General features: G+C 34.0%; 1 long non-coding RNA gene across 1 annotated transcript in view; it reads right to left on the reverse strand.

Annotated features, from left to right (window-relative positions):
- LOC136843212 (uncharacterized) overlaps nt 1-27,362 on the reverse strand; it is a 212,252-nt gene that overhangs the window by 36,273 nt on the left and 148,617 nt on the right. The window contains exon 4 of the long non-coding RNA XR_010854479.1: nt 27,135-27,233. This is a non-coding gene — a long non-coding RNA (uncharacterized lncRNA). The remainder of the gene's footprint in view (nt 1-27,134; nt 27,234-27,362) is intronic.

Raw genomic sequence — 27,362 nt, forward strand, 5'->3', positions numbered from 1 at the left:
ATAGAATCCGAAATATTCTTCTTTAAAAATTAAGTTGGTTGAAAGTTCAGTTTCATGTGCTTGGAGTGCTACCTTGTCCTGGCGAAAATTTAAAAATCATATATATATAATCAAATAGAAAACCCAAAACTATCAAAAGTGCAAAAACAGTAAAATAAAGCTTATATATAAATGGCGTTAAAGGAAACATCAGTGCACCGTTCACCTTTAAATGTATAGTATTTGAAATGGAAATTATACGGAAATTTTTCTGACTTCAAAACCTCAGTAGAAGTTAAGAAGGCCTTTATAATCTAGATGTGAAAACAGTGAAATATGCAAACGCCGTGCGATTGTGTATAAATATCAATTTAAGTGTTCTTTTCTTTTCTTAGTTTTTTTGCACATTTGTATGTTAATGTATATGTGCGATTGTGTGCCTCCAAAAATTGTTAGGTTATACACAATAACGTTACGGGTTCACACTGTAGTGATCCCAGAATTGTGAGATGGTTTATCACATCTTTACCAGCCAAAATGAGTGTCCCAATTCACATTATTTTCATAAGTATTATACAGGCGTGTTTCTTTACCAAGCAAGTACATTTATTTTTTAGTAAACCTAAAACAACCGAAAAAATAAGAATAAAAAAATCATTTTGAACCATCGAAACCATGAAAAATATTCAACATACTTTTCACCCTTAGCATTTTAAATTTTCGGCTTATACGCTCTAAAAAAGTAATTTGTGGGTACCGCAGTCTAGAATCTAAAAAAGTCGGATGGAAAAATTAGTAAAAGAAACTGAAAAATGTACTGCTTTCCAATGATACATTTACCTCTGTAGTCGGGTAAAAAAAAAGGAGTAGTTGAGGAAAGAAATAAAAAAAAAATACTTTTGAGATACACGCAGCACCGACGGCATGATGATGTGGAAGAGGATTTGGGATGAGGAAAAATGGAGGGTATTTTGTACAGGATTATTCATAAAACAAATATTTACCTTGATTTTTGCTCTCTTTTATCTTGAAAGACTTTATTCATTAAATCGTTCTTATTTTGAGGCAATTATTTTTATTTTTTCGAAAAACTAGGGGTTCAGAAAGATATTTCTTATTTCCTTGAGTTTTTTGATATTTTGTATTTTTCTTTTGTCATCATTAAAACTAATCGTTTGTAAAGCCGCTGCATGCCCCTAATAACTTTAATAATGGTGGTAGTAGTTGTAGTAGCAGTAGCTTTGCGTGTGTTGGTAACAGTAGCATAATACCCTGAGCTAATGATGATGCAATAGTTTCTTACTTTCTCCCCATCAACACTTTTGCTCGTATTGTTAGATATAGAGGGGGTGTGATGCCTTACCACAGCTTTTCCAGCCAAAATGAATGCCCTATTTCATATAATTTTCATACATATTTTATAGGGATGTTTCTCAACAAATGTGATAATGTTTCAAGTCACAGTAATGTATATTTTTTATGTATATTTTTTCAGCAAGCCTAAAAAAATTAAAGTAAAAAATTCATTTACGAACCATCGAAACCATGAAAAATATTTCATAGATCTTTTTCACCCATGACATTTTAAATGTTCGGCTTATATACACTGAAAGGACATTTATAAGTAACGCTGTTTAAAAATCTAAAAAAAAAGTTGGAAGGAAAAATGAGTCAAGAAACTGAAAAGTGTATTGCTTTCCAACGATAAATTTACCTCTGTATTCGAGTGAAAACGAGCAGTGAAAAAAAAATACTGTTGAGATACGGGCAGTCTAAGAATATTTTTCATGACATTCCCAGCACCGACATGTGGAAAACTCACAGGCATGATGATGTGGAAAAGTTTGGGGATGAGGTTGAAACAGACGGTATTTTATATTGAATTAATCATACAGTAAAGGTTTGACCTGATTTTTGCCCTCTTGTTATCTTGAAAACTTTTACTCACCAAATCGTTCCTCTTGTGAGGTATTTTTTTTTTTTTTTTTGTAAAGGAATGAGATTGAAAAGATATTTCTACTTTTTTGAGTTTTTTGTAATGCTGCTGCATGGTAAGTTCTTCATTGGAGAGGTGGGTAGAGCTCTCGGCTAGCACGCTGTTGGCCCAGGGTTCGACTCTCCGACCGGCCAATGAAGAATTAGAGGAATTTATTTCTGGTGATAGAAATTAATTTCTCGTCATGATGTGGTTCGGATTCCACAATAAGCTGTAGGCCCCGTTGCTAGGTAACCAGTTGGTTCTTAGCCACGTAAAAAAAATCTAATCCTTCGGGTCAGCCCTCTCTAGGAATGCTGTTAATCAGCTCAGTGGTCTGGTTAAGCTAAGGTATACTTAACTTTGCTGCTGCATGGTAAAAGCGTAATGCCCTGAGCTAATGTTGATACAATGGTTGCTTCCTTTCCCCGCTCCTTATTAACACTTGTACTATAGCATTTTAGCCATATATTCGCCAAATTTGTTTTTTATAAAATTTTCAATCTTACTCGTTCTTCTCATACCTTCAGGAGCAATTTACTAAAGAGTCCTAATCTTTTTTCTTCCATTTGCATTTGGCACGCAAGTTTCACTTGCGGGCACGGGAGTTAGCTCCATTTGTACCTGCAACTATATGCAAATATATCTGCTTTCCCCTGGCCACCTTGGTTCTCTGACAGGCGTTTTTCAGAGTACGTTATACCTTCTTTGTGTATCTTGCTTTGTGATTTACCGTTTCTCGTTTTTAAACAGTATTTTACAGGCAAAGGCCTCAAATGAATCAACCACTCCTGTTTGTCTGCCTTATTATTATTGTGGATTCCGTTTATCTTCATTTCTGCTAACTCTCAGTTCTAGATTACGCCTTTCTTCACTATCACCATCTAAAACAGTACCCGTTGTTACAACTAGATATTCTCCATTACATTACAGTCTTTTTCCTTATGCAACAAACATGCATATGTATTTGCTGTCCTTTCCTTTAATTCCCTCATGTCTCCGTCATTAATAAGATCAAATAACCAATGTTTGAGACCACATTTTACTACAGCCAACCCACTCTCTTTTATGCATACTTTAGCAAATGCTTTTTTTTTATCATGAAGACTTTTCATCGCTCTCAAAATTACATTCTACACCCTATCCTATTGTTAACGTCCTCCATAACATGTGTCTATCAGCTCTGTCCTAAGGTTATTTCTAAATTCCTTTACGAAACAAACATAAGTAATTCATAACAAATACTTTATGCAAGCACCCTTTCCCTTGTCTCATTCTTCATTATTCCACACCTATCTGTTTCCCTATATTCGTATGCCTTACATTCTGTATCATGTAAAACTGTTCACCTACTAGTAGTGTTATAACCCCATAACTCTTATAACTACCAGAACGGGCAGTTAACGCATGGTTATCCATTCCTTCCCTGTGTCAGCATTTGTAAACTATCAGTTGTCCATTACCTTCCTCTGTCTTTTAATTTCGGAATAAGATAAACCACTTTTCTCATTTTATCAACTCAACCCTCTATACATACAGACCACAGATGTTCCTGTAACTATGGCAAATTTTACCTTCAGTTTACAACACTGCATCTTTCTCTTTCCTTTAATTTCTCATTAAGATAAACCCACACCGCACCTTTTCCAGTTCTTTAAACTCTACCCTCTACAGATATGGACCACAAAGTTTCCTTTAAGCATGGCAGATTTTATCCTGTTACCTTCAATTTCCACTATACATATTACGAACAGGCTTGCTGCAGCGAGTAACGCTTCCTGAGCCTTATGTCTGTCACCCACAAGGAATCACTATTTGGTTTTCCAAGTCCTAAGTATGTTTTATATCGCTCTGGATTTGGTAAGGGTTATACTGTAACACCTAGCTATTATTTTCAAGTAAACTGAGTATTATATATTCTTTTTTCTTTTCCATAATAATTAGCCTTCCAGACACGATAATTCTGTGTTCCATTTTTACTTTAAATTTCGTGATTAGATAATATAATGCTAGGGACACATTATATGTCATCAAACACATATTACTGTATTTAAATCTAAGTGAATAAAGTTTAGAACAAGGTAACAATAATTCAGTGACAATGTTTCCTCTCTCATCAGTTTCCTATTTTTCAGGCTTCATTGAGCTTGGGCAGAGTCATATCTTGATTATTATCCCAGTTTTTTTATGTTCTTTTCCCACTAGGTGTAGAGTAAAACGCTAGATGTTGCAGGAAGAAACGCTAGATGTTGCAGGAAGAACACGAACCTATTAATTGTTTTTTTTTTTTTTTCATTGGTGGAAAATAAAATAGTGTAGGGAAATCATGAGCAGTCTTGACTGTTGCACTTCAATGAAAACCAGTATTTCGTAAGAACTTTTTGTTTCGTCTTTCGGGGAATAACAATTTCACTTGTTGCAAAGGTAACCTTCCTTCATATCTTGCCCAATTAAATTACGAAATAAAGAAAAATGATTTCGTATTCCTTCAAGTAAAAGGAATTCAATTCATTTTTAAATAATATTTTTGACAAGTTTTTTGTAGTTACCGGCATCAAAGATTTGTATACAAGCTGTATTTGGGTCATATCTCTTTCATATAAGAAAAGGAAAAAATATGACATTTTGTCAACACATGAAAAGAAAAGATCACGAAAGGATTTATTTAGAGGTATGTCCCTAGATTTGTGTATTTGGGGCTCCTCGGTCAGCAAAAAAAAAAAAAAAAAAAAAAAAAAAAAAAAAAAATCATTGGGGTTAACATATATAACCGTAGCTGAATAATTTTCTATATCGTGTGGCGGTCAAACAGGAATTCGACAATATAAAACTATCTCTGGCGACCTAAATTTGCCTGAGTTCACAGTCAACAGAAGTCGTCTAAGTAAATGAACATAGAATAATGTCTGTGTATTTTGATAAATGCATGAATTTCCATTAAGCAAGCTGTTGAATATATACACACACACATATATATATATATATATATATATATATATATATATATATATATATATATATATATATGTATGTACATATATACGTGTGTGTGTATGTATATATATATATATATATATATATATATATATATATATATATATATATATATATATATATATATATATGAATGTCTTTTACTGTAATATCGTAGAGTAATATGAATATAAGAAGGCCCATAAAACACTATTTGAACATTGCAAATTATATATTTCGAGCACTTCCTTCTGTGCCCCTGTGAAGAAGTGCTCGAAATATATGGTTGCAACGTTCAAATGGTGTTTTATGGGCCTTCTTATATTCATATATATATATATATATATATATATATATATATATATATATATATATATATATATATATATATATATATATATATACATACGTATAACATCTTACCTATTGCAAATCAATGCAAACTTATAGACTTGTGAAATCACGCACACGCGTTATTCTACGTTCTTTTACTTAGCCAGCTTCCCCTGAATGTGGTTTCAGACAAATTAAGGCCACCAGAGATACTTTCCGCCTTTAAGCGATACTTGGGTAAAACTTCGAGAAATCTTTCGCTCACGGGAGAATGAGCAGGAAACTGGGTTGAAAATCTGGAAAAGATTTGGGTTTAGATTGCATTTTGGCCACTAGTGGAGGCATAAAGGCAGCATATATTGCTCTCTCTCTCTCTCTCTTTATCCGTTCTTGCATTTTCTTCTCATTTCATCGTGGGTCTTGTTAATTTTGTATTATAAATCACACCCTGCTCGAGGAATGTTTTTACTATTATTATTATTATTAAACGAAAAGATATATTTAAAAGTGAAAAGGTAAAATGATCATTAATGCTGTATAACTGAAATGGATTCATATTCGGATAAAAAAATCTAATCAATAAAGGAAATTCATTTATATCTACAGTATAATATCCTAGCTTACAGAACGCTTCTATAACTGTTGGCATCGATATTTCTAGAAATTTAAAATATTTCCCTATGTTTAAGCATTTGGAATAAAAAGAAAATTGAACTATAGTAATGAAATGATTTCAGATGCTTATTTTACGTCAATAAATTGCTCTGTAGTTTACCAAACTACTATCTGATTAGCACTCAAGTTGATGGTTAAATCTCTCCCTTCAGTCTGTCTTCATGCAAATTAAGCTGGTGTTCGTCATTATGTATTTAATTTTTTTGTCAATTGAAATTTACTGATGGCTAGGCACACTCCTGGTTGATTTATTTAACATAATCCTTATCTGTTTCTGATGGCTCTGTGAAATACGAATGGAATTTGATCATAATCTTTTTGTCGGAAATCGACAATAAAAAGAAGGATGATTAGATACAACGATGTCAAAAATCCCGTAGCTTTCGTATAGTAATATTCACATTTTTTTTAGTTAACTTTTGAGTATTTTCGATTAAAGAGAATTACATGTCGCATTATGCCACATATTATTACTGAACCGTTTGTAAAAATAAGCAAATTGGTGGGTGAAAACTTTTGATAATAGCAATTTACACTTAATGTTACATTCACCGTCAAACCGTAAAAAACCAGCAATACCTTGAAAATAAAGCAACATCTAAAAGACGATTATTTAACTAAAGTCACTCAGGTATCATGGTTCCAAAAGGATTATAAACCCGGGTAGATTCGCAAATACAGGTCGTCGGTTTGTATCAGTATTAATCCTCGAAAACCAATTATAGAAGCTTCGATGGCAAGATGAACGCACATTGCATTGCCCACAGCAGAAAACAAGGTATTGTAACATGTTTTCAGGAAATGATCAACAACTCAAGATAGTGATGGTACAGAGATTCAGTTCGCCTGCACGATTACAAGGACGTACCATTCGTGTGAATGAATATTTCCAGAGAGTATCCCTTTCGCATAAAAGGGTGGCAACACTACGCAAAGGAGGTCAAATATTTTGTTGCAGCGTTCAGTAAAGATCCTACAAACATATTAGTATCGTAGCAAGGTTTTAAGCTAAATTTTCCTGATAACATGTAACCCTAGGCAACGTAAGCAGACTTAAATAGTAATAAATGAGATGTAATTTCTTGTTATTGGCGTGAATACTCTAAAGAACTACAGAATAATGCAAACATTATATTACAAAGCTATCCGAGAGAAGGACGAATTTATGATAAAAAAAATTCATAAGAAGCTTTAAATGAGATCATAACTTTTACTATCACACGAACTAATAAATATTTTATATTAGCTTCCTAAAAGCACTAACCTTTACGTCTTACTGAAGATGTGTCTTTTTAAATGTTAATGCTCCGTAAATAACGTAAGAATAATTGAATCCCAGTATATGAATATACTTCCTAATAGATTTACTTGACCAGTAAGAGTTTTGATAATTAACTCCTTTTCAATCAACAGAGACATACACAAAAGGTATATTCCATATCTGAAATTTTGTCAACTCCTCTTGCTTTAAAAATATAGTTTCAGTTATTCTATGAACAAGAATGGACAGGCTGTGAAGAATTTTTGTCAATCAGCGCGTCACAAGGCAAACCAGAAGGCTTATCAACAGCTCTTCAACTACTCATCTTTAACTTGTAAGTATGGTTCTTCATTAACAGATCCTTTTCTGTAGCACAAATTTTCACTCGGTCAAACCAATTATTTTACCAATCTCTCTCTCCTCATTTATCTTAAAACATTATAAATATAGTTTCTGCAAACCTACCATCCTTCATTCACATCACGTAGACGTACTGTCTTCTAGTTAACTGCTTATCTTTTTTTTTTTTAAGCAAATGCCGCACTTCAGCTGCCATCTTTATAATGCACAGACATTCAAGACAACAGCTCGCCAGCCATCGTAATTCCACAAAGGAAATTTAGCTCAATAATTTTTTCAGTCTTCCATCTTTCTCTTCCATAGGCACTTTACTTTTCCTCAAAAAAATTTCAAGAGATCCTACTACATTCTTTTCTCCATTCAATTTTTTTTTTTTTAAATTTCCCCTACTGTCATTTTCCTTTAATTCTCTTCTTTTGAAATACTCTCCATAATTTTGCTCACAATAATTTCATATGTAGTGCCCCTTCAAATCTTTCCTTGAATGTAAGCACTGCTATCTACTATTACTTTTATTTCAAAAAGGAAATGATCCAGATATACTTTTGGTCTTCATATCTTTACTATTACATCAATGAACATCTCTACCATTTACTTTCTACTAAAGCGTGCTCTAATATATTTATCTCCTCAAAATTTTCTCTTTCCAGGCTATAAACACACATTTCTGGAACCAGGTATTCCCAACCATCAAACCTCTTTCAAAAGCAATTTCCAAAATAACCTCTCTTGTTTCATTTACTCCAGGCATCTCAAATCTGCCAGCTACGTCAGCCTGTTTCTTTCTTGTTCTCCAAACCCAACCACGTACATATTCAGCCTCTTTGAAACTTTCTTTCACTATCTCACTCTTCAATCATTGATGAACAATATATCCTTGCAGTCACAATTTTCCATATGCAAGTACAAAATCCATCAAATAATATGTTTACCTACTCCGTGAGACTTTCTGTTATTTAAAATGCTGCCCTTCAGTTTTATCTGAGATAACTTCAGTGCTCTTACCACCATGAACGGTCAGATGAAATGTAATTGTTCTCATAAAAGAGTAACACAATTTATTTTCTTTGCTTCTGTAAGTTCAATGACGAATTTTTTGTCCTTGTTCTGATTTTTGAAACATGCACTAAAGGTTCGTACTGCGAATCCCATGCCCCCCCCCCAAAAAAAAAAAAATAGTGACTTTTAGGTTACGAGGACTAGAGATGATCCTATTTGATTTTTCTCTCGGTAAAGCAAAATCAGTTTCGAAGGAAGTGATGCTATATCGCAATGTCTATTCAGCCTCCGGACAATAAAGTGTACAAAAACTATTTACCCTCAAGGGATACAGACTTGGTTTGAGGAGAGAAGGTGCGTGCCACAAGAGATGGTTTGCATCTGCCATTTAGCGAGCATTAAACAGCATCAAGTGGTTCATAACCCTCCACTAGGCCCTCATCTGCTTGAGAAACGGTGCATTAATATCCCAAACCCTCTACAATTTCACGAGCAGCAATACCTAGATTATACCTCTTACAGCCGTGAGCGCTAGCGCACACACACATATATATACATATATATAAATTTTTGTCACAACATAGCATTTTTATATTCACAACACGTAGGCTAGAACCACTGAATGGTTGGGAAACAATGGCTTTTCAATAACACTACCACACACACACACACACACACACACACACAATATATATATATATACACACATATATATATATATATATATATATATATATATATATATATATATATATATATGTATGTGTGTGTGTGTGTGTGTGTGTGTGTGTGTGTGTGTGTGTGTGTGTGTGTGTGTGTGTGTGTGTAGAATCTACTGGTCACTTTTACCAGACACATATGTAATTCTAATAGTTGCCCTCTTAACTTCTCACTTCTTCGCTTTTTTGGATATGCTTGTAACTATGAAGCCGAAAATATCCAGACGGAAGAAATTGAAGAGCCTGTGAATGGTAATGCGGGTTCGATTCTCGCGACCGCCATTCACAGGCTCTTCAATTTCTTCCGTCTGGATATTTTCGGCTTCGTAGTTACAAGCATATCCAAAAAGCGAAGAATTGAGAAGTTAAGAGGGTATTGTGGCTATTAGAATTATATATATATATATATATATATATATATATATATATATATATATATATATATATATATATATATATATATATATATATATATATACATGCATGCATACACAAAATTGGGGAAATTTCTTCGAAGTCAAACTTTACCATACAAGCCTCGAGTAAACGATCAATCACAAGTTTTAAATTTTATCTACAACCATTTAGTTTAATTACTGCACACGTTAAAGAGAAGAGAGAGAGAGAGAGAGAGAGAGAGAGAGAGAGAGAGAGAGAGAGAGAGAGAGAGAGAGAGAGACGTTAGGGAATTGCACGGGTAATTGCTACCTGCGACTCCAAGCATTTGCTGCTCTTAAGCTATTACCTCGTTTGGGAAAAGTAGGAGACGGAAGAGGACTACAATTAGTCTAATGTCTTCTTGTAATCCATTAACAAGAGCAGTTATCATAAACCACTTAAACTCTATCATTAGGGTAACTTGCTACATTAAATTCTTTGCGCTATTTTAAGAGCGGCTTTCACGCACGTCGTCGTAGAGTGGTATGTTTTTAAATGAGCGTTGTTGGGTATTGTAGGAGGAACTACGTACAGTTTAATAACTAAATGCTTAAACTTAGTTGCATTTAGAGGGACGTGATGGGTATGAAAATGGGAATGATCTTGATGAAATCAGAAGTTACGGTTTTGATAATTACTCATTTAATTAATAAAAAAATATTCAAGTTCATTTTACGGGAAATTATGCGGGAGTTCTTACTTTGTCCTCATATACATCTTGTGCGTTTTTTAAAATATTTTACTTTAAGTGTTCCTTTGAGGATTATCTTTAAAATTTTTACGATTACAATTTGCTCTTACAAGTGAATTAAAATTTTTTTTATGAATTAAAATGAAGATTTTTTGAGTTTCATATATTAATTTTTGTAATTTTTAAGTTATGAAAGAATCCCTATTATAATTTAATAAATTATGTAAAGTTAATGAAAACTGACAAATATGATTATTTTGGAGAAGTTTGCGTAGAGTACGATTACCCATTACTGTGTGACATCTACTGTAGATAAGCTAACAATTTTTTCATCAGTCATGAAGCGATGGATCTAAAGATTATTGTATTCCTATCGTAATCCCTGCAACTGAAAATTTGTGAAAAATTACATTAAGTTAGATAAAACATGCTAAAAAATACTGATGTGTAGAGCCGATGGTGAACGTAACGCTAAGCATTTCAGACTAATTCTATTCATCACTTAGAGTAGCATTACTTCATAATAAACTCTAGTCACACTATAAAAAAATGTTGATATTTCTGAAGTTTTCTATTACACGAGAATAATCTTTTCGCATTAGCTGAGAGTGATGATTCTGGGAAGCCTTGCATTGCTTATACACTGAATTATTCTTTTAATTTTCTGTAAAAGAAAACTATTGTGCCGGCTTTGTCTGTCCGTCCACCCTCAGATCTTTAAAACTACTGAGGCTAGAGGGCTGCAAATTGGTATGTTGATCATCCACCCTCCAATCATCAAACATAGCAAATTGCAGCCCTCTAGCCTCAGTAACTTTTACTTTATTTAAGGTTAAAGTTAGCTATAATCGCGCGTCTGGCAACGATATATGACAGGCCATCACCGGGCCGTGGTTAAAAGATTAATGGGCAGTGGCTCACACAGCATTATACCGAGATCACAGAAAGATAATCTACTTTCGGTGGCCTTGATTATAAGCTGTACAGAAAACTCGATTGCGCTGAAAAAACTTTGGTGCATCTTCTACTTGTTGATGTTAGTAATGAAAATCTCGAAATAAAACTAACGAGCGTCGCACAAGGCTTATGATAATTACAATAAGCACCACCGGGAAAATAGCAGCTGAGATGAAGTTAAGATACGACAATTAGTTTAGCATCCACTTGCATGTAACTTTATAAGAACATTATGTGTGAAAGTTTTTCCTTAAAAATATGATAAATGAAGTGAATATTATTTTTTTTCTTCATTTTACTTTATGATTGTGCATCTTACCTACGTCGTTATTATGTTTTCTTCATAACAACCTGCCTTAAAGCCTTCCCTTCTGTCTTCAATTTTAATTACGATTTATTTTGACACATTTACACTTTCAGTTCACGACGTTTGACATAGAAGCAATTTGATATGAAAAATTCACACATGAAAATAGAAGAACATTAAATCAAAGTTTTCTTTTATACATCCCGCTTGAACTTATTCATCCTATTTCTTCATCGTTACATATTGATCTGCTCTATTTTCTTCGTCCTTTTAGCCCATGTCGAAATTCTTACTAATATACAGTAAGTATATATATATATATATATATATATATATATATATATATATATATATATATATATATATATATATATATATATATATATATATATATTTTATTTTATGAATTACAATACACAGTAGATTTTTTATCAGTAAGTGTGGCTAAATGCATTGTGAAGAACCTTGAGAGAATGCTTAGCTGGTGTCTGGCACACATCCTGATTAGGAAATCTGTATGCGTATCAAATGCGTCAGATATTCTTGAGACGTGAGAACATCCCTGCCTAGTGACAAGACTTTGTGAGTTTGTTCGTCGGAAATGTCTGGGTCCCGGAGAATTTGTTCATATGTGTGTTATTTTGGGGCAGAGCCCCAGGGTGTGAAGGCATTAGGTATCAAAGATCAACACCGAATATTGATAGAAGCCTTCGGTGAAGGCTCTGTGGTTCGAGACCTGTTGGTTAAGACTGTGAACATTGCCATTGAAGAATATACTAGACTTTGACTTATTCTGACCTATTGTGGAAAAATTATTTAAAGTGAATAATTAGTTGAATATGGTGGACCTTAATATGTTTGATCATTTGGTGAACATTAGCATTCCATTTTATTTCATATCTAGTGTCTTGCAATCCTGGTATGTTAGATTATTGTCAAATAAATTATTTTGGGTAATGCTTGTTTCGCTGTAGACCTGAGAGAGAGGGAGAGAGAAAGAATGTGTGTAAGTACAAATATACAAAGCTAGTAGCCACGTTGATGCGGTCACTATCGAGCTACTAATAGATGGGACTTCTTGACTTTTAGCAAAGGTAAGCAATGGGATTAATTCTTTGTATGGTAACATATATACAGGTATATATTTATTTAAACATATGTATGTGTGTGTGAACGAGTATACATGTGTCTGTAAATAACTAGGCACATAAATTCATGTGTAAATTTTTTTAATGTTAAAACCAATCTTTCATGACAAAAAAAAAAAAAATACTTACGATAACCTTATAACTCATTAAGTTAATAACTTACAAGAATAGTGAATATACACTTTAAATACGTTAACCTAAGAGTTTACTTCTCATTTTAGGGCTTTCACTTGGCCAACATACCAACATCGTGTTGATGTGGTCAGAAGAAACATCTTCCCGAAAAGATGGTGAAATAACAGAGAAAAAACAAACTGTTAATGTTGTTCGAGTAATTTTTTTTCCTGGTGGAGGTCGTTGGCCACGTTTCTTTCCGTTCTGTTGGCTACCAACATTGTGAGAATTTAACAACACTACTTATGTAGCCCTCTTGTGTTCCCCCACCAAATTCCTTGTTTCTTTTCTTGGCTTAACAGGTTTTTATTAATTATCTTAGCTTTTTACATTCCTTCTACCAGGGGAGAGAGAGAGAGAGAGAGAGAGAGAGAGAGAGAGAGAGAGAGAGAGAGAGAGAGAGAGAGAGAGAGAGAGAGAGAGAGAGAGAGTATAGGGTTTTTCTCCTTGCGTGCTTTTCTTTGTTTTGTTGATGTATCAAATCCCATCACTTTATGAATGGCATATAGCCTATATCTGGCCTTATAATCGTGCTTACATATTTTCTGTCACTTTTGCTCAGTTATATATTTCAGTGTTTGTTTGTTGTTCACTAATTTTACGTCGGCATTATTTACCATGGCGATTCTTATACACTTTATTATGTGCTTATGTTTGTTTACTTGCTTCATTAAAAAACGTCACAAATTCTATGGTAGGAAAAAACGGATTCAAAATTTATATGTGAATTCATATCTTAATATCTTCATGAACTGGCTGAAGCCGAAATGAACCCATATTATCTGTGAAATGCATTGGCACTTTTGGCTTCCTATCTTTTTATTCAGTACCAACTTAGCGAGAATAACATCTACAAAAGTAAAAACGGTGTTGTATGGGAAGATGACCTTTACCTCACAAAATTTTTGTTTTATTTCAGATATTTATTACAGATCTTCATGAGTATTGGTTACCTCACGAAATTGTTTTATTTCAGATATTTATGAAAGATCTTCATGAGCATTGGTTAAAAAATTTAGTTTTAAAGATATTTTACAGATCTGTCTTTTTCAAGTGAATCAAGTAGAGTCAAAGATCCCATTATAACTTGAATGACATGAAAACCACTCTAAAAGTTCTGTTACGGGTAACACCCAATTCTATCACAGATTCTGTCATTCTTACTTTGGTCAGTATAATAGTTCTATCTCCTACTTGGAGTCTAGTTTTATGATAAGACCTTACACTAAGCTTTTTGTAACTACGTGTTACTGAAAGTTCTGTATTTCAAGCGAGCTTTGTCAATGCTCTGGTGGTTACTTTTTTTCAGGTCCAGGTGCCATTTCTGGGAAAGAGCCGGTTGCAATCTCACTGGTGAATGCAAACTAGAATGCCATGGGAAGTAACAGGTAGAGGACCATATGATTTTAGCCTCTTGTTAGATCTGTCACCATTTTAATCATTACTTCTTTGGTAAATATTAGATTATATATAAATAAAGGATTAGACTTATTTTACGTGGCTAAGAACCAACTGGTTGCCTAGCAACGGGACCTACAGCTTATTGTGGAATCCGAACCACACTATAGCGAGAAATGAATTTCTATCACCAGAAATAAATTCCTCTAATTCTTCATTGGCCGGCCGGAGACTCGAACTCGGGCCTAGCAGAGTGCTAGCCGAGAACTCTACCGACTTTCCCAACGACGAACTCGATCTCTGAGAACAGGTATACATTTATGTCATTTAAAGATATAGTTAACAATAAACTGGAAATGTTGAGAAGAGAGGCTAAACAAAATGTCGACGTCTGTAAAACATTACTCGTTCATAGGTGCCAAAGTCATTTAAAAGCTTATTGTTCTTTTTTTCTGTATAACCGTTATTTTCCCATGAAATAAAGTTACCTAATGACGATTTTGTTTTATAATCTAAACGCTTTCTAGAAAACTCATTCGTTGTGTTTTATACTCTTCGTTACGAATCTCAATAAGCGCCTGTCACGCCAGTGTAATTCATACAAGTGCAATATGCTAATTTTCTTCTCCTCTATTTATGTCTGAAATTAATTCCAAAGATCTGCCTCGGGATGTTTCATATTCACAAGGCATTCTAGCTCCTTCGCCTTAACCACGAAAATTGTTAGAATTGTATGTCAGAATAAATATTATCCTGTTTCCTATCCTGGAACATATATTAAGTAGGGTTAGCAAGTTCATGATTTGCATACTAAACCCGCCAATCCGCGCTCTCTCTCTCCCTTCCTCAAAATCTGTAACACCTGTTATCATATTTTAGAAGACAACATTTTTAATATGCACAAAAGAGGAATCCTTAATTTACGTTGGAAATCAGCTTTCAGTAACTATAAGAGAGAGAAGAATATTTGATGAACTGGTTTGGGTCTTAGAGAGAGAGAGAGAGAGAGAGAGAGAGAGAGAGAGAGAGAGAGAGAGAGAGAGAGAGAGAGAGAGATTGGTGGGGGAGAGCAGCAATTGGTGTTATTCGCATTAGGATAAGTCAAGGGCATAATTTGTTGAAGAATGTGATTATCTTCAAAAGATGAAAATTATGCAGTGAATTATTCACGAAAAAATGTTTTATTCTGTTAGCTTTCAACAGCAATATGCCAATGATAGTTATGGGGACAGTTAAGATAAGAGCTTAGGACGTACGTGCAAATTTGCACGACGAGAGAGGACCATTTAGTGGCCTCCCAAATGAGTGATATTTGTGGGTGATACCATCCCTGCTGATTAATGGAAGTTCAGACGAAATTGGGGAGAACTCTGACGGCTTTACAGAACATATAATGTCAGAAAAAGACATTATTATTATTATTATTATTATTATTATTATTATTATTATTATTATTATTATTATTTTTAGTCAGAAAAAGACCTTATTATTATTTTTTAGTAAAGATTCAGGGTCATGGAAGTGCAGCGAACCGGAGTAAAGAATGTTTATTTGAGAGGGCGATGAAAGACACCTGAATATATGTATAAAAATTCTTGCTGATCATGGAACTCAGAATTAACCTTTGTACAAACGTTTTAAACCAATAATGTCCCGAGAAAGCAGAAGTTGAAATGTGTGGAAGATTTGCCATGAGAAATTAATCTTACAAAACGGAACTAGGGAGAGAAAAACAAACACGTTTCGGTATTAAAAGACTTCTGAATGGCGGGAAACGTATATATACGCAGATGTGGTAAGTCAGGTAGCTTATACATAAAGAAGGAATAGTGGAGTTTATGTGCTGGCGTCAGTTAAAACTTTATCTTTATCTTTTTGTATTTTGCATGGAAGAGAGATACAACGGATTTTAGACATTAATCCCGGTGGTTTACTAGAGCAGAACAAACACTGAAGGACTCAGCAAGCCAGAGATTATTTTGTAAGTTTATGGTAAATGCAGGACGATGGAATAATGTTTTATCGTATATAGGCCACTGCAGATAACCTACTTATAAGAATCTGAGTCGTGGTGGATATCTGGCATATGACAAACAGATGGCGATGAATAACTAACAATGTTGTCTTGATGTGGGCGATGTTGTTTTGATGTGAGCTTTTATACTTAACTATAGGAATGTAATCAAAGCAGGTGATGTAGCATAAGCTTAATCTCATAAAATCACCTGTATTACTGCACAGTAATGAAAACCAACTTCTTTGAAAGATTTTCGTATCTGATGCCAAGTGAGAAGTGTGTTTCGTCCTTATCGGGATACCACAAAATGCTTATATTTTATTCGTTAACGAACATGAAACCTTCCTCACTAGCAAAGATTCGTTAAAGAGCACGTTCCCGTCAGAATTTTTTTCTCAAATCTTCACATGTTGTGAAGTCTATGGGAATCTTTAAGATAAAATCACGTGCGGCTTTGCCCTCACGATTTAATGCCAACTGCAGCCTATCCCATGTTGTGAACAATTTAGCAAGGGACTGTTCCTTCACGAAGTAAACAATATGCTGCTTTTTTCCTTGGCAATGTGAGTCAGGAGTATATTACTGAAAAATACTTCCGCAAGTTTCTCTTCCAAATTCGGGCTGCCTCCGGTTAACATTTCCAGTCTGGTGAAATAATGTTGCTATAAATCAGTCGATGGATACATCTGTGTAATATTTTCATTGCTGGAAAGACTGATGCACGTGCTGCATCTGGACAACTGACAAAAAGCTTCAAGAATATCAATATATTACCTACGTTTTAAAAAACTTAAGATTCCCAGGGAAACTTTGGATTTACTTATCTCTTATCTTACCTCAATGTTTCCTAATTGCCTAAGAGTTAAAAGAATTCGATATATCCAACCTGAATGTATATCCAATTATTGGCTCATTCGATAATTGCTATTTAGAACAAATGCGAAAACTCTATCTGTCAAACCTCGAAGAAAGTTTACTATCTAACATCGAAAATGAGTCACTTCCGGCAATTCCTGCAAACGATTTTTATTCCTTCCTGCTCTTAGGGAATGATCATAAGGTATTTTATGCAATAATTAGTTTAAGATCTTATCTTTTTTCGCTGTGTATGTTGTATCCAGGTAGTTTGAATCATCCTTTTATGTAAATCAGTCATATTTCATTGAAAACGTATCTATGGTAGAAAACCATTACAACGGATTCAGCTGAACCCGACTGGCATCTATTTTCATAAAATTGTCTGTTCCTGTTTGTCTGTTTTGTAATTAGGTTCGTATGGAAATATAAATATTTTGCTCCTGTTGCAGTTAAAGTTAAACGCATGTAGCGATAATGATTTTCTCTTGACAAATAAAGTTAACAGATAATAACTGTTAGTATAACCAGACAGGAACGCTTGAAACACCACTTATTTACTTTATATAAAAAATCCTGATGGAGTCACATAACAATATGGCTACATTACTATACTGCACATATTCAATCAAACTATTTGCTTGGTAACATAACAATATGGCTACATTACTATACTGCACATATTCAATCAAACTATTTGCTTGAAGTCACATAACAATATGGCTACATTACTATACTGCACATATTCAATCAAACTATTTGCTTGAAGTCACATAACAATATGGCTACATTACTATACTGCATATATTCAATCAAACTATTTGCTTGAAGTCACGTAACAATATGGCTACCCGAAGTTGCAATGATTCCTATGTTTCGTGACACTGGGTCCGCCCTGGGTTTTCCCTGCCTTGGTGTTATCCGACGCCATGTAGTAATAGTTTAAAACAGAGATCTGAGAAATATACTGTTTTAATACGATCACTAAAAGACAGTGATGCTTTTTTATGCGCATTCCAAAATGAATGGGACAGAATACTCTACTGATATGTGCAAGCGTTTCTTCTTCCTTTATGTTTTATATCTGGAATGTTATGTGCAGTATGTCCATTATGTTGATATAGCTTTTATTGAGGCTGTTTTCGCTTGCTTTTTATGTAATTCCCACTTCGGATTTCATAACTGTTTCTTTTATTGTAAATTTGTTTAATAGTAAAAAAAAATTATAGCCTCTTGGTATAACTTTCTTGTAACATATTGTATATAATTGATATTCGAAATAAAGTATTATAATTATTATTATTATTATTATTATTATTATTATTATTATTATTATTATTATTATTATTATTATTATACTGCAACTTTCAACAAAATACCAATTTACAAAATTATAAAAAAGAAGCATAACTGGTTATCACAAGCGAAGCTGATTAATAACTATTCATGTCTGGTAAAAGAAGACATTAGAATGAATATCAACGAGTATAAGTTCCGCTCACGACCTAGTTGAGAAATGAAATAAGGCGGTTTGACTCCATTTCTCACCAAAACAACTATACCTAATTCGAGCTGTCTCCAAAATGGCCCATATCATATGGAAGATTTCATCTTTTTCATTAACGAGAAAGCAGCAGACCGAAAAACTACCTCCTCCGCCATTAAGGGTCAATATGGCGCCTTCTTCCTTGGGAAATAAGTCCTACGAAGACATTTTCGTGAGCTTTCTCATTGGGAGTTTTGGAGGAACCATCGATCAGGGGAAAGGGTGCATTCGCTGGAGCAAATGTCTGATTAAACGTTTCCTTCTGGAGTGGTGAGTATCTTCTCTTTTCTTTAATTTTATATACATTTAGTCTAGTTATGCTCTCTCTCTCTCTCTCTCTCTCTCTCTCTTGATGTAAGCTGGGTGTTTGTAAGGTATTTGTGCCTGTAGGACAGCGCATTCCTTGTCTTTATCTTGAGTTGATCTTTAGAAGACGGAATTAGCTGTGTTTCCTCTGGATAATCTGTAAAATAAAAAAATCTAAACAAACGTCTTAACAGCTACTCACGACCTCGAAATGAAACTCATTTTAGGAGGAAAAGTGAACATCATTAACCATTACTGAGAGATGTAGTGTTAAGGCCTCCTTTTTAAGTTACATTTCAAAACAGGGTTTCCTTTACTACCTTCAGAGAGAGCTATAATTTTTGCAGATCAGCAACGTTTATATTTGTTGAGATTCCACGAAATTCCACAGCCTAGTGCCGGAGTTATTTAACAGGGAATGCTATCCCAATGCTGTGAAATATTATTCGAGAGTTTTTACCAAGGCTGATGAGGCAAGAAGCTGTTATACTCATGTTTTGGTGAGCATTTTTAATAACCCCAGCAACTTTACATTTATGTACATATTTGTTGATTTTACATTACTGTATATCTCTTTGCTATATTTACATTTTCTTCTTTCTTTCTTTGGATACATACGCCTAAGCATGAAATTAATGTTATAAAAACATCAGTAACCTTGAGAGAGAGAGCGAGCGCGCAGAGTATTTTATCAGAAAAACAGGAAGTTTACTAAAACCCTGAATAAATAAAAATGACCTTGAACATCCATGTTTACTGCACTTGACAAATTCTACTTTGTAACTAAATTCTATTTAACATTTTATTGTTTATGTAAAAGTAAACTCACAGAAACCTTTTTAAAAATGTATTTGGTGGTCTCTTTTGTTTAGCTTGTCAATCTGCCAACAGCTGGCCATCATTATTCATGTAAGTATTTTTTTTTTAATGGAATTTCTGGCTGACTCTCATTCCCGGTTATATCAATAGTACTGTGACCTTCGTACACATACATCAGCTCGGCTTATATTAGCGGTATTAGAAGCTTCATTCCGCTTGTAATTGTAATCCAGGTGGATTACCCAGACATAATTTCGGAGTCCTCAATACACATTCCAAACGTAACTTCTTTAAAAATTATATAACCCATTTCAGTAAAACAAATTTTCGTGTATGATATCGCTCGACTGATACGGATTTAGCTTGAAGCTCAATTTAGTAACGGTCACATGAAGTACTTTTGTGAAACAGATGGCATAACTATAGTTGAAATTGAGCTCGTAAACAAGATTGCAAAGTATGTTTTTACCATAAGTGACCTAGGCTTTCTAAGGACTCCTTGTATAACGAACTATCCTACAATTGAAAATATTAATATCATAAAAATCCTCTTTTATGTGATTTTAAAATGTACAAAATACCAAACATTGCGCTGTAAAAATGAAATTTTTCAAAACATGCCTGCAAATATTTGTATAAAAATATCCAGGGAGTGGCCAATCAAGTTGTAAGGTGTAATAATAATCTTTCGGTGAGTGTACTTAATACAGAAAACATTATGGAAAAAATTCTTAAATGCTGAGGAACTTTTTAAGAAATTGTGTTATTTCAACAATCCTAAATATAAATCTGTTGACGCACTACTAAATAGTAGCCTTGTGCAATAACAAACGATACAGAAGAGAGAGAGAGAGAGAGAGAGAGAGAGAGAGAGAGAGAGATAATCTTTTGTTCAGTCTATTTCCCATTTAAGCAAACAAGGGTTTTCTTGCTGTCCCTCTTCTTTTCCATTCCTAAATTCCAAACGATTCACCCTTTCACAAACCCATCATCATTCATTCTCTCCTTGGAAGAAAACCTCCCTCTGAACACTTCCATCCACCTTTTACCTCTGCTAACAGTTTCATTTTTTTTTTTTTTTTGCTCCAATTTACTTTATATTCTCTTTTAATCCATTTCAACCTTCACATGCTCTTTCACACAAGGTTAGCGCTGATCTCGGTCATCAGCCTGTTTAGAATTAAAGGATGTTAATATATGTTTATTTTATATATAATATAAAGGATGTTAATATATGTTTATTTTATATATATATATATATATATATATATATATATATATATATATATATGTATGTATGTATGTATGTATGTATTTATGTATGTATGTATGTATGTATGTATCACAAGGATATATATATGACCTCCTTGTATGTATGGCCGGCCGTCATGTATGTAAAAAGCGCGAGGAATTAGCGAAGTTAAGAGGGCATTGTGGCTATTAGAATTACATATGTGTCTGGTAAAAGTGACCAGTGATTCTGCATATATATATATATATATATATATATATATATATATATATATATATATATATATACACATATGCACCTCCCATCTGGGTTGTTGCTTAAGTGTAGTGGCATACTACAAGCGGCAAACCGTTGCCGCGCGCGGCAGCGGCGAAAAAAATCCCGCCAGCATGTGTTATCCTGTGGGACCTGACATACTAGAGAAACCGGTTGCCGCTGTCTGTTTTTTTTCTGCCGCACATGTTGGCGGGAAAAATAATGCCGCGACCGCGCGCGGTCGCGGTTTTCAGAGTCAACACATGTTAAGCTATGGCTACTGACATACTATGCCGCGCACGGCGGCGGGAAAACATTTATCTTTTCTGGTATATATATATTTCTACTAATGTAAGTATGTTGAAAATCTCCATGTATTACTTCTATTATTTCCTTATATTTTCATTGCTTCATTATTAATGCCAATTTCACCAATATGGGTAGAAGTGGCTTTAAACTAACAAGATAATACTATTATTATATAATTACGCAGTACTATCTATTGCAATATTTATGGCTAAAAGCAAAACTGTATTTAACTGTTTTTTAATATAATTCCCTCAGCTCGCTATCAACCCAAAGTTGACAACCCTGCCTGTGATGACTTTGATCTGCAGTAGCTTCGAAGCAGTCGTCAGAAATTTGCCACATCCATCTTACTCTGATGTCCGAACAACACTGAGAGAAAACCGCACTGCAGGTCGGTTTGCCGCTATAGTATGTCAGGTTCAAACTTTCGCGGTTTGCCGCTGCCGCGCGCGGCAACGGTTTGCCGCTTGTAGTATGTCACTACACTTATATAAGTTCCCAGTAACTTATTCTAAAATGGTCGGAACTTGCTACAGTTTTCTAATCCCATGTTCCTAATTCGTTGTGTGAGAAAAATTATTCCGATTTTTAGCTTCTCTGTAAAAACCAGATGAATAAAATAAAAAGCGCTCAATAATATCGAGGTTCAAAGATGAAGGGTGAAATGTAAAACCTTGGCTTTTCATTCAACGGTTCATCTGGCCGTTAAGAGTATATTGGTCTGACGTATACTTTATATTGTGGATCGTATTCTTCTGATATAAGCTCTTCCAAAAGACATCGGGTGACCGGGATCTATGTAATGTTAACAAAATAAAATGGTTAATAACCAAGGAGGCGAAATGCAGAGGTCACTTAACTAAAGCCCTTTACGAAAGGATAAAAGCTTAAACTTTTCTAGTGAACTGTATGCCAGGTATAAGAAAATAGAATGAAGAATGTTAAACTTATTCACTGACATATAAAAGCGGCATGAATTCTGCATCATAATCTTACCTTCCTTTCCTTCACAGATCAACTACAAATGTTGATGACTTCAATTCAGAACAAGTTTATAGAGCAAATAGTCCTTCACAGATTGAGACCCATTCAATTAAGGAGAGCAAATGACCGAGAAAAAACTCATACAGAAATTTCATTACCAGTATGCGATAGCCATTTCTCTCGATTAGTAACCGCGAGAGAGAGAGAGAGAGAGAGAGAGAGAGAGAGAGAGAGAGAGAGAGAGAGACTGTTCCTTGAACTGCACTTACATGTCAGTAATTCGAAACGAGAGGCTGAAATAGTGGGCTGTTTGCTACCATCATGGTCCACAGTAAACAAGTCACGGAAATCCATCTACCACGTGACTACGCCAGGAAATTTGGCTTATAGTGGGGTAAGAATATTCACCCACGGCTACTATATTACTTTGATGGTTGATAAGGACGAATGGGGATAAAATACATTAAGGTAATCAACGATTTTAGGGGGTCAAAATTATGTTGCCTGTTTTTCCGGAAGCTTTACCACTTATAACTTGTAGAAGCTTTCTGCATAGAAACAGAGCTTCCCATATCATTCATTTATATCGTTTCATTCTTTTATCGGTCTTAAGAGTTAAAAGAGTATCTTTATATCGCAACAACTATATTATTCCCTCATAAGGAAACAAATTTGCCTCCTCAGAACGAAACGCCCAAGCGTACAAAAAGCAGGACGTTAGTGCTAATAAACAATGTGAATTGTCAAATATATATGATATTTAAAAACAAAATGAAGAAATTCTATATCAATTATCACAAAAGTATGTCCGTCACGGAAAAAAAAAAAAAAATTGTAAACGGGTCTAGTGTCAGTTGGTATCATAATGATTCATAGGAAATCTAGAAATATATATCCGTAAATTATAAGGGAAATTGTTATAAAGTTAAAAAAAGACAGAAAAGAATAACATTCCATACCTTCTCAGCCTTTCTAGTGCAGTGATACTGTTGCTATGCTAAACGAGTACAATATACTGAACCATGACTCAAAGGAAAAAGAAACATATCAAAATGTTTATAAAAGTTAACCTTATTGAAAATGGGCAAGCAGGATACAATCTGATGGCATTCAATATCTATCAAGGCTATCGCCAAGGATGTAAGGGAAATGTTACTTTACGGGAGAGCTGACTCCATGAGGTCCCATTGTAAAGTAAGTGCTTATAGCTACCTTATGAATGACGGGATTTGCTTCAAATTTTTACCACTTATTCTTCAACTAATAATTAAAATTTTCAACGTGAGAAATTAAGAAATTCGACCTCTGCGTTAATTTTTATTTATTTTTTTTTTTTTGCATTTGATAAAAAGATTTTACATTTTTCAAAAATATGCAAAAAAAAGTTTCGCTCAAAAATAAATTTCCCACACAAAAAATCAATATATATAGTCATACTACATTCTGTAAAAGTTTAATCACATTGGTTAAGTCTTCTTGGAGTTATAAGCATTTATTTTTGAAAAAAAAAAAAAAAACTAAGTTTTGGGAAAATGGCAAAAGAAAACAAATTATGGTTATTTTGTAATAACTATGAAACGATGCCTGTTAGAAGGCTGATTTCTGCACAAAAACTATTTTGTCATATAAGATATATGCCCTGAAATTTACAATGTAACCAAGTGAATAGAAATGTGCTCTCTCTTCATTTATATGTTACCTAAAATTTGCATTTATATATATATATATATATATATATATATATATATATATATATATATATATATATATGTATATATGTATATACTGTATATACATATTTATATATAATATATATATATATAAATATATATATATATATATATATATATATATATATATATATATATATATATATATATATATATATATATATATATATATATATATATATATATATAAAACTCATAAAACACTATTTGAATGTTGCAACCATATATTTCAGGCACTTCCTTCTGTGCCCATGTTCACTGGTAAAATATGGATATATGATTTTACAAGGTTATGTATACAAAGCATATGTAGGTGTGGCAGTAACTCTTGTAACACATCATCTCCCCATATTTTACCAGTGAACATGGACACAGAAGGAAGTGCTCGAAATATATGGTTGCAACGTTCAAATAGTGTTTTATGGGCCTTTTTATATCTTCATATTATATTATTGTATTACAGTAAAAGATATTCATATATATATATATATATATATATATTTATATATATATATATATATATGTATATATTTGTATACATATATATATATATATATATATATATATATATATATATATATATATATATATAATGTGTGAGTGTGTGTGTGTGTGTATATATATATATATATATATATATATATATATATATATATATATATATATATATATATATATATATATATATATCAGTGCAAAGATTTGTCATAACATATAAAAATTCATTGGTATAATATGCTATCAATATAATGTTTTCTCCATAACCTATAAAAATCTGTAGTCTACATGCTATCAGTGTGAAATTTTTTTCATAAATTATAAAAATAAATGCCCTAATGAGGTTAGGTCAGGACATGGTATTCTAGGAAAGGCTTGTTCCCATTGTTTTACACTCGTCCTGAATTTTGCTTCATAACCTATAAAAATATATACTATCAATACAAATTTTCTTCATAACCTATATACGCTACCACTGTACATATTTTCCGTGCGGATACTGGAGAGGCAAATAAACAAACAACCGAGAGGATAAAGTAAAGAAACTCTGAACAACCAAGCCTACACAAGTCACGATTCAGACGACAACTCACTGCAGTAAAATCAAGCTTTGCGGTCTTATATAATTATTATAATATTATGAAAAAATAGTAATCACTAATTAGAATATCACTAATATAGGAAAACATCTCTTACCTAGATATGGGCGTTAGGGCATTATTGCTATCCCAGGCAAGTCGAGACGAATCCCGTTTGCTTTCGTCCCTCTCTTGTAACAAACTTACGAGACGCAGCCGTTCAAATTTCTCCCTCAAAAGGGTGGTACTTCTCTTGTTTATGGCAATGGAGTTGCGTGAATGCACTACACGCTAAGAAAATCCGAAAAGGAAATGCGTCACAAACCACTAAGATATCGCTTGAACCAGAACCACATACAAATCGAGATGGTTTATTGGTAAAACCTGACGCTCTGTTTGGAACTGTTACGTACTTATACAACTTCATATTTCCGAAAATACGTGGTAAAAATATGTCAAGAAATACAAAATATTATATACATACAAGTTGGCATGGTACATCTGTGATACGACTCGGACGAGTTCAAAATACTGAGATACATAGATACATATTTACTTGATTTGATATTTTTTTTTTTTTTTTAGAGAACGAACCAGCTCTTATCGTAGAAAATGGGTAGTTTTAGTAGGATACCGAAGTAAATTTCTCACTTTCTGCTATCCAGAATTGGCACGTCATACAGACATTGTCAGTGGTGTTCCTGAGGGGGGGGGGGGCGCTGTTTGAAATAACCCCCCGGGCCTCAAAGTAAGGGAGGGTCCCAAAATGCGAAATTTAGCCATTGCTGCTATGACAGGGCAAGCTAATCCAGTGGTCCCGAAATGGTCAAGGGCCCCATTTATATTTGGACCCGAAAGTTTGGGGCCCACTAAAGGGCCCCAATTTCCAATTTTGTGAACAAAAGTGTAACAAAAATGTTAAGTAAAAGAAAATGGGCTCTCCAGGGGGTCCCTCCCAATCGTAGAGCCCATTATAGACCTTCTCATACGGATCGGAGGAGGGTGGGTAACGTTGATAGGGGTAAGGGCAGGGCCGATCTAAAGCAACTGCATTTACAAGTGCCTTTAAAATGATCCTATAATTGCTCATATTCTAAAAAAAGATTCTCCCCCCCCCGTTGCACTGGCTCGCTTCGCTCGCCTCCCACCCCATAAGAGGGGCCCCAAATGGAACTGTGCCCCCCGGGCCCCAAAATGTCCAGGAACGTCCCTGGACATTGTACGACAATTTGTCGCGCAATGTCGTTCACAGGGCGATATCGAGATATACAGATACATATTTTCCCAGATATTATATTTTTTAGAGAAAGAGCCAGTTTTTACCGAAGATAATGTGTATTTTAGTAGGAAAGTAAAGTATATTTCTCACTTCCACCTAAAAAGTCATATAGAAATTTTGCGACAATTTTTCGCTCAATGTCTATCAAACGCCGGTAAATGCGGTGAACAAAACTGTAAAACAACCCAATTAAAAATTTTTTTTAGCAATAATATTTCAAAACATGTTTATTTAGACATACCAGTCCAAAACTGTAAAACCTAAAAATGGATGATTCCTCGAAATTCGGCGGTCAGCGCGCCCTTTTAGCGAGTCTTACCTAGTTGATTAATGTCCTGCTGTGGTATCGCCATCCAACCGCGGCAGCAATGCTCCTTTTATGGAAGAACCAAGGAACTGGTATTACAAAACCTTCTCCCTGTAATAAGAGGATATGACAAATTAAGAAAGTTTCATAGTGCACGATGAGACAAAATGAAGTTTTGAGTTTAACGTCAAAGGAGCTAATATATAATATTCAGTATCATTGTCTATGCTGTTATACGGT

Source organism: Macrobrachium rosenbergii, chromosome 11 (assembly GCF_040412425.1).
Source record: "Macrobrachium rosenbergii isolate ZJJX-2024 chromosome 11, ASM4041242v1, whole genome shotgun sequence".
NCBI classification, from domain to species: domain Eukaryota; kingdom Metazoa; phylum Arthropoda; class Malacostraca; order Decapoda; family Palaemonidae; genus Macrobrachium; species Macrobrachium rosenbergii.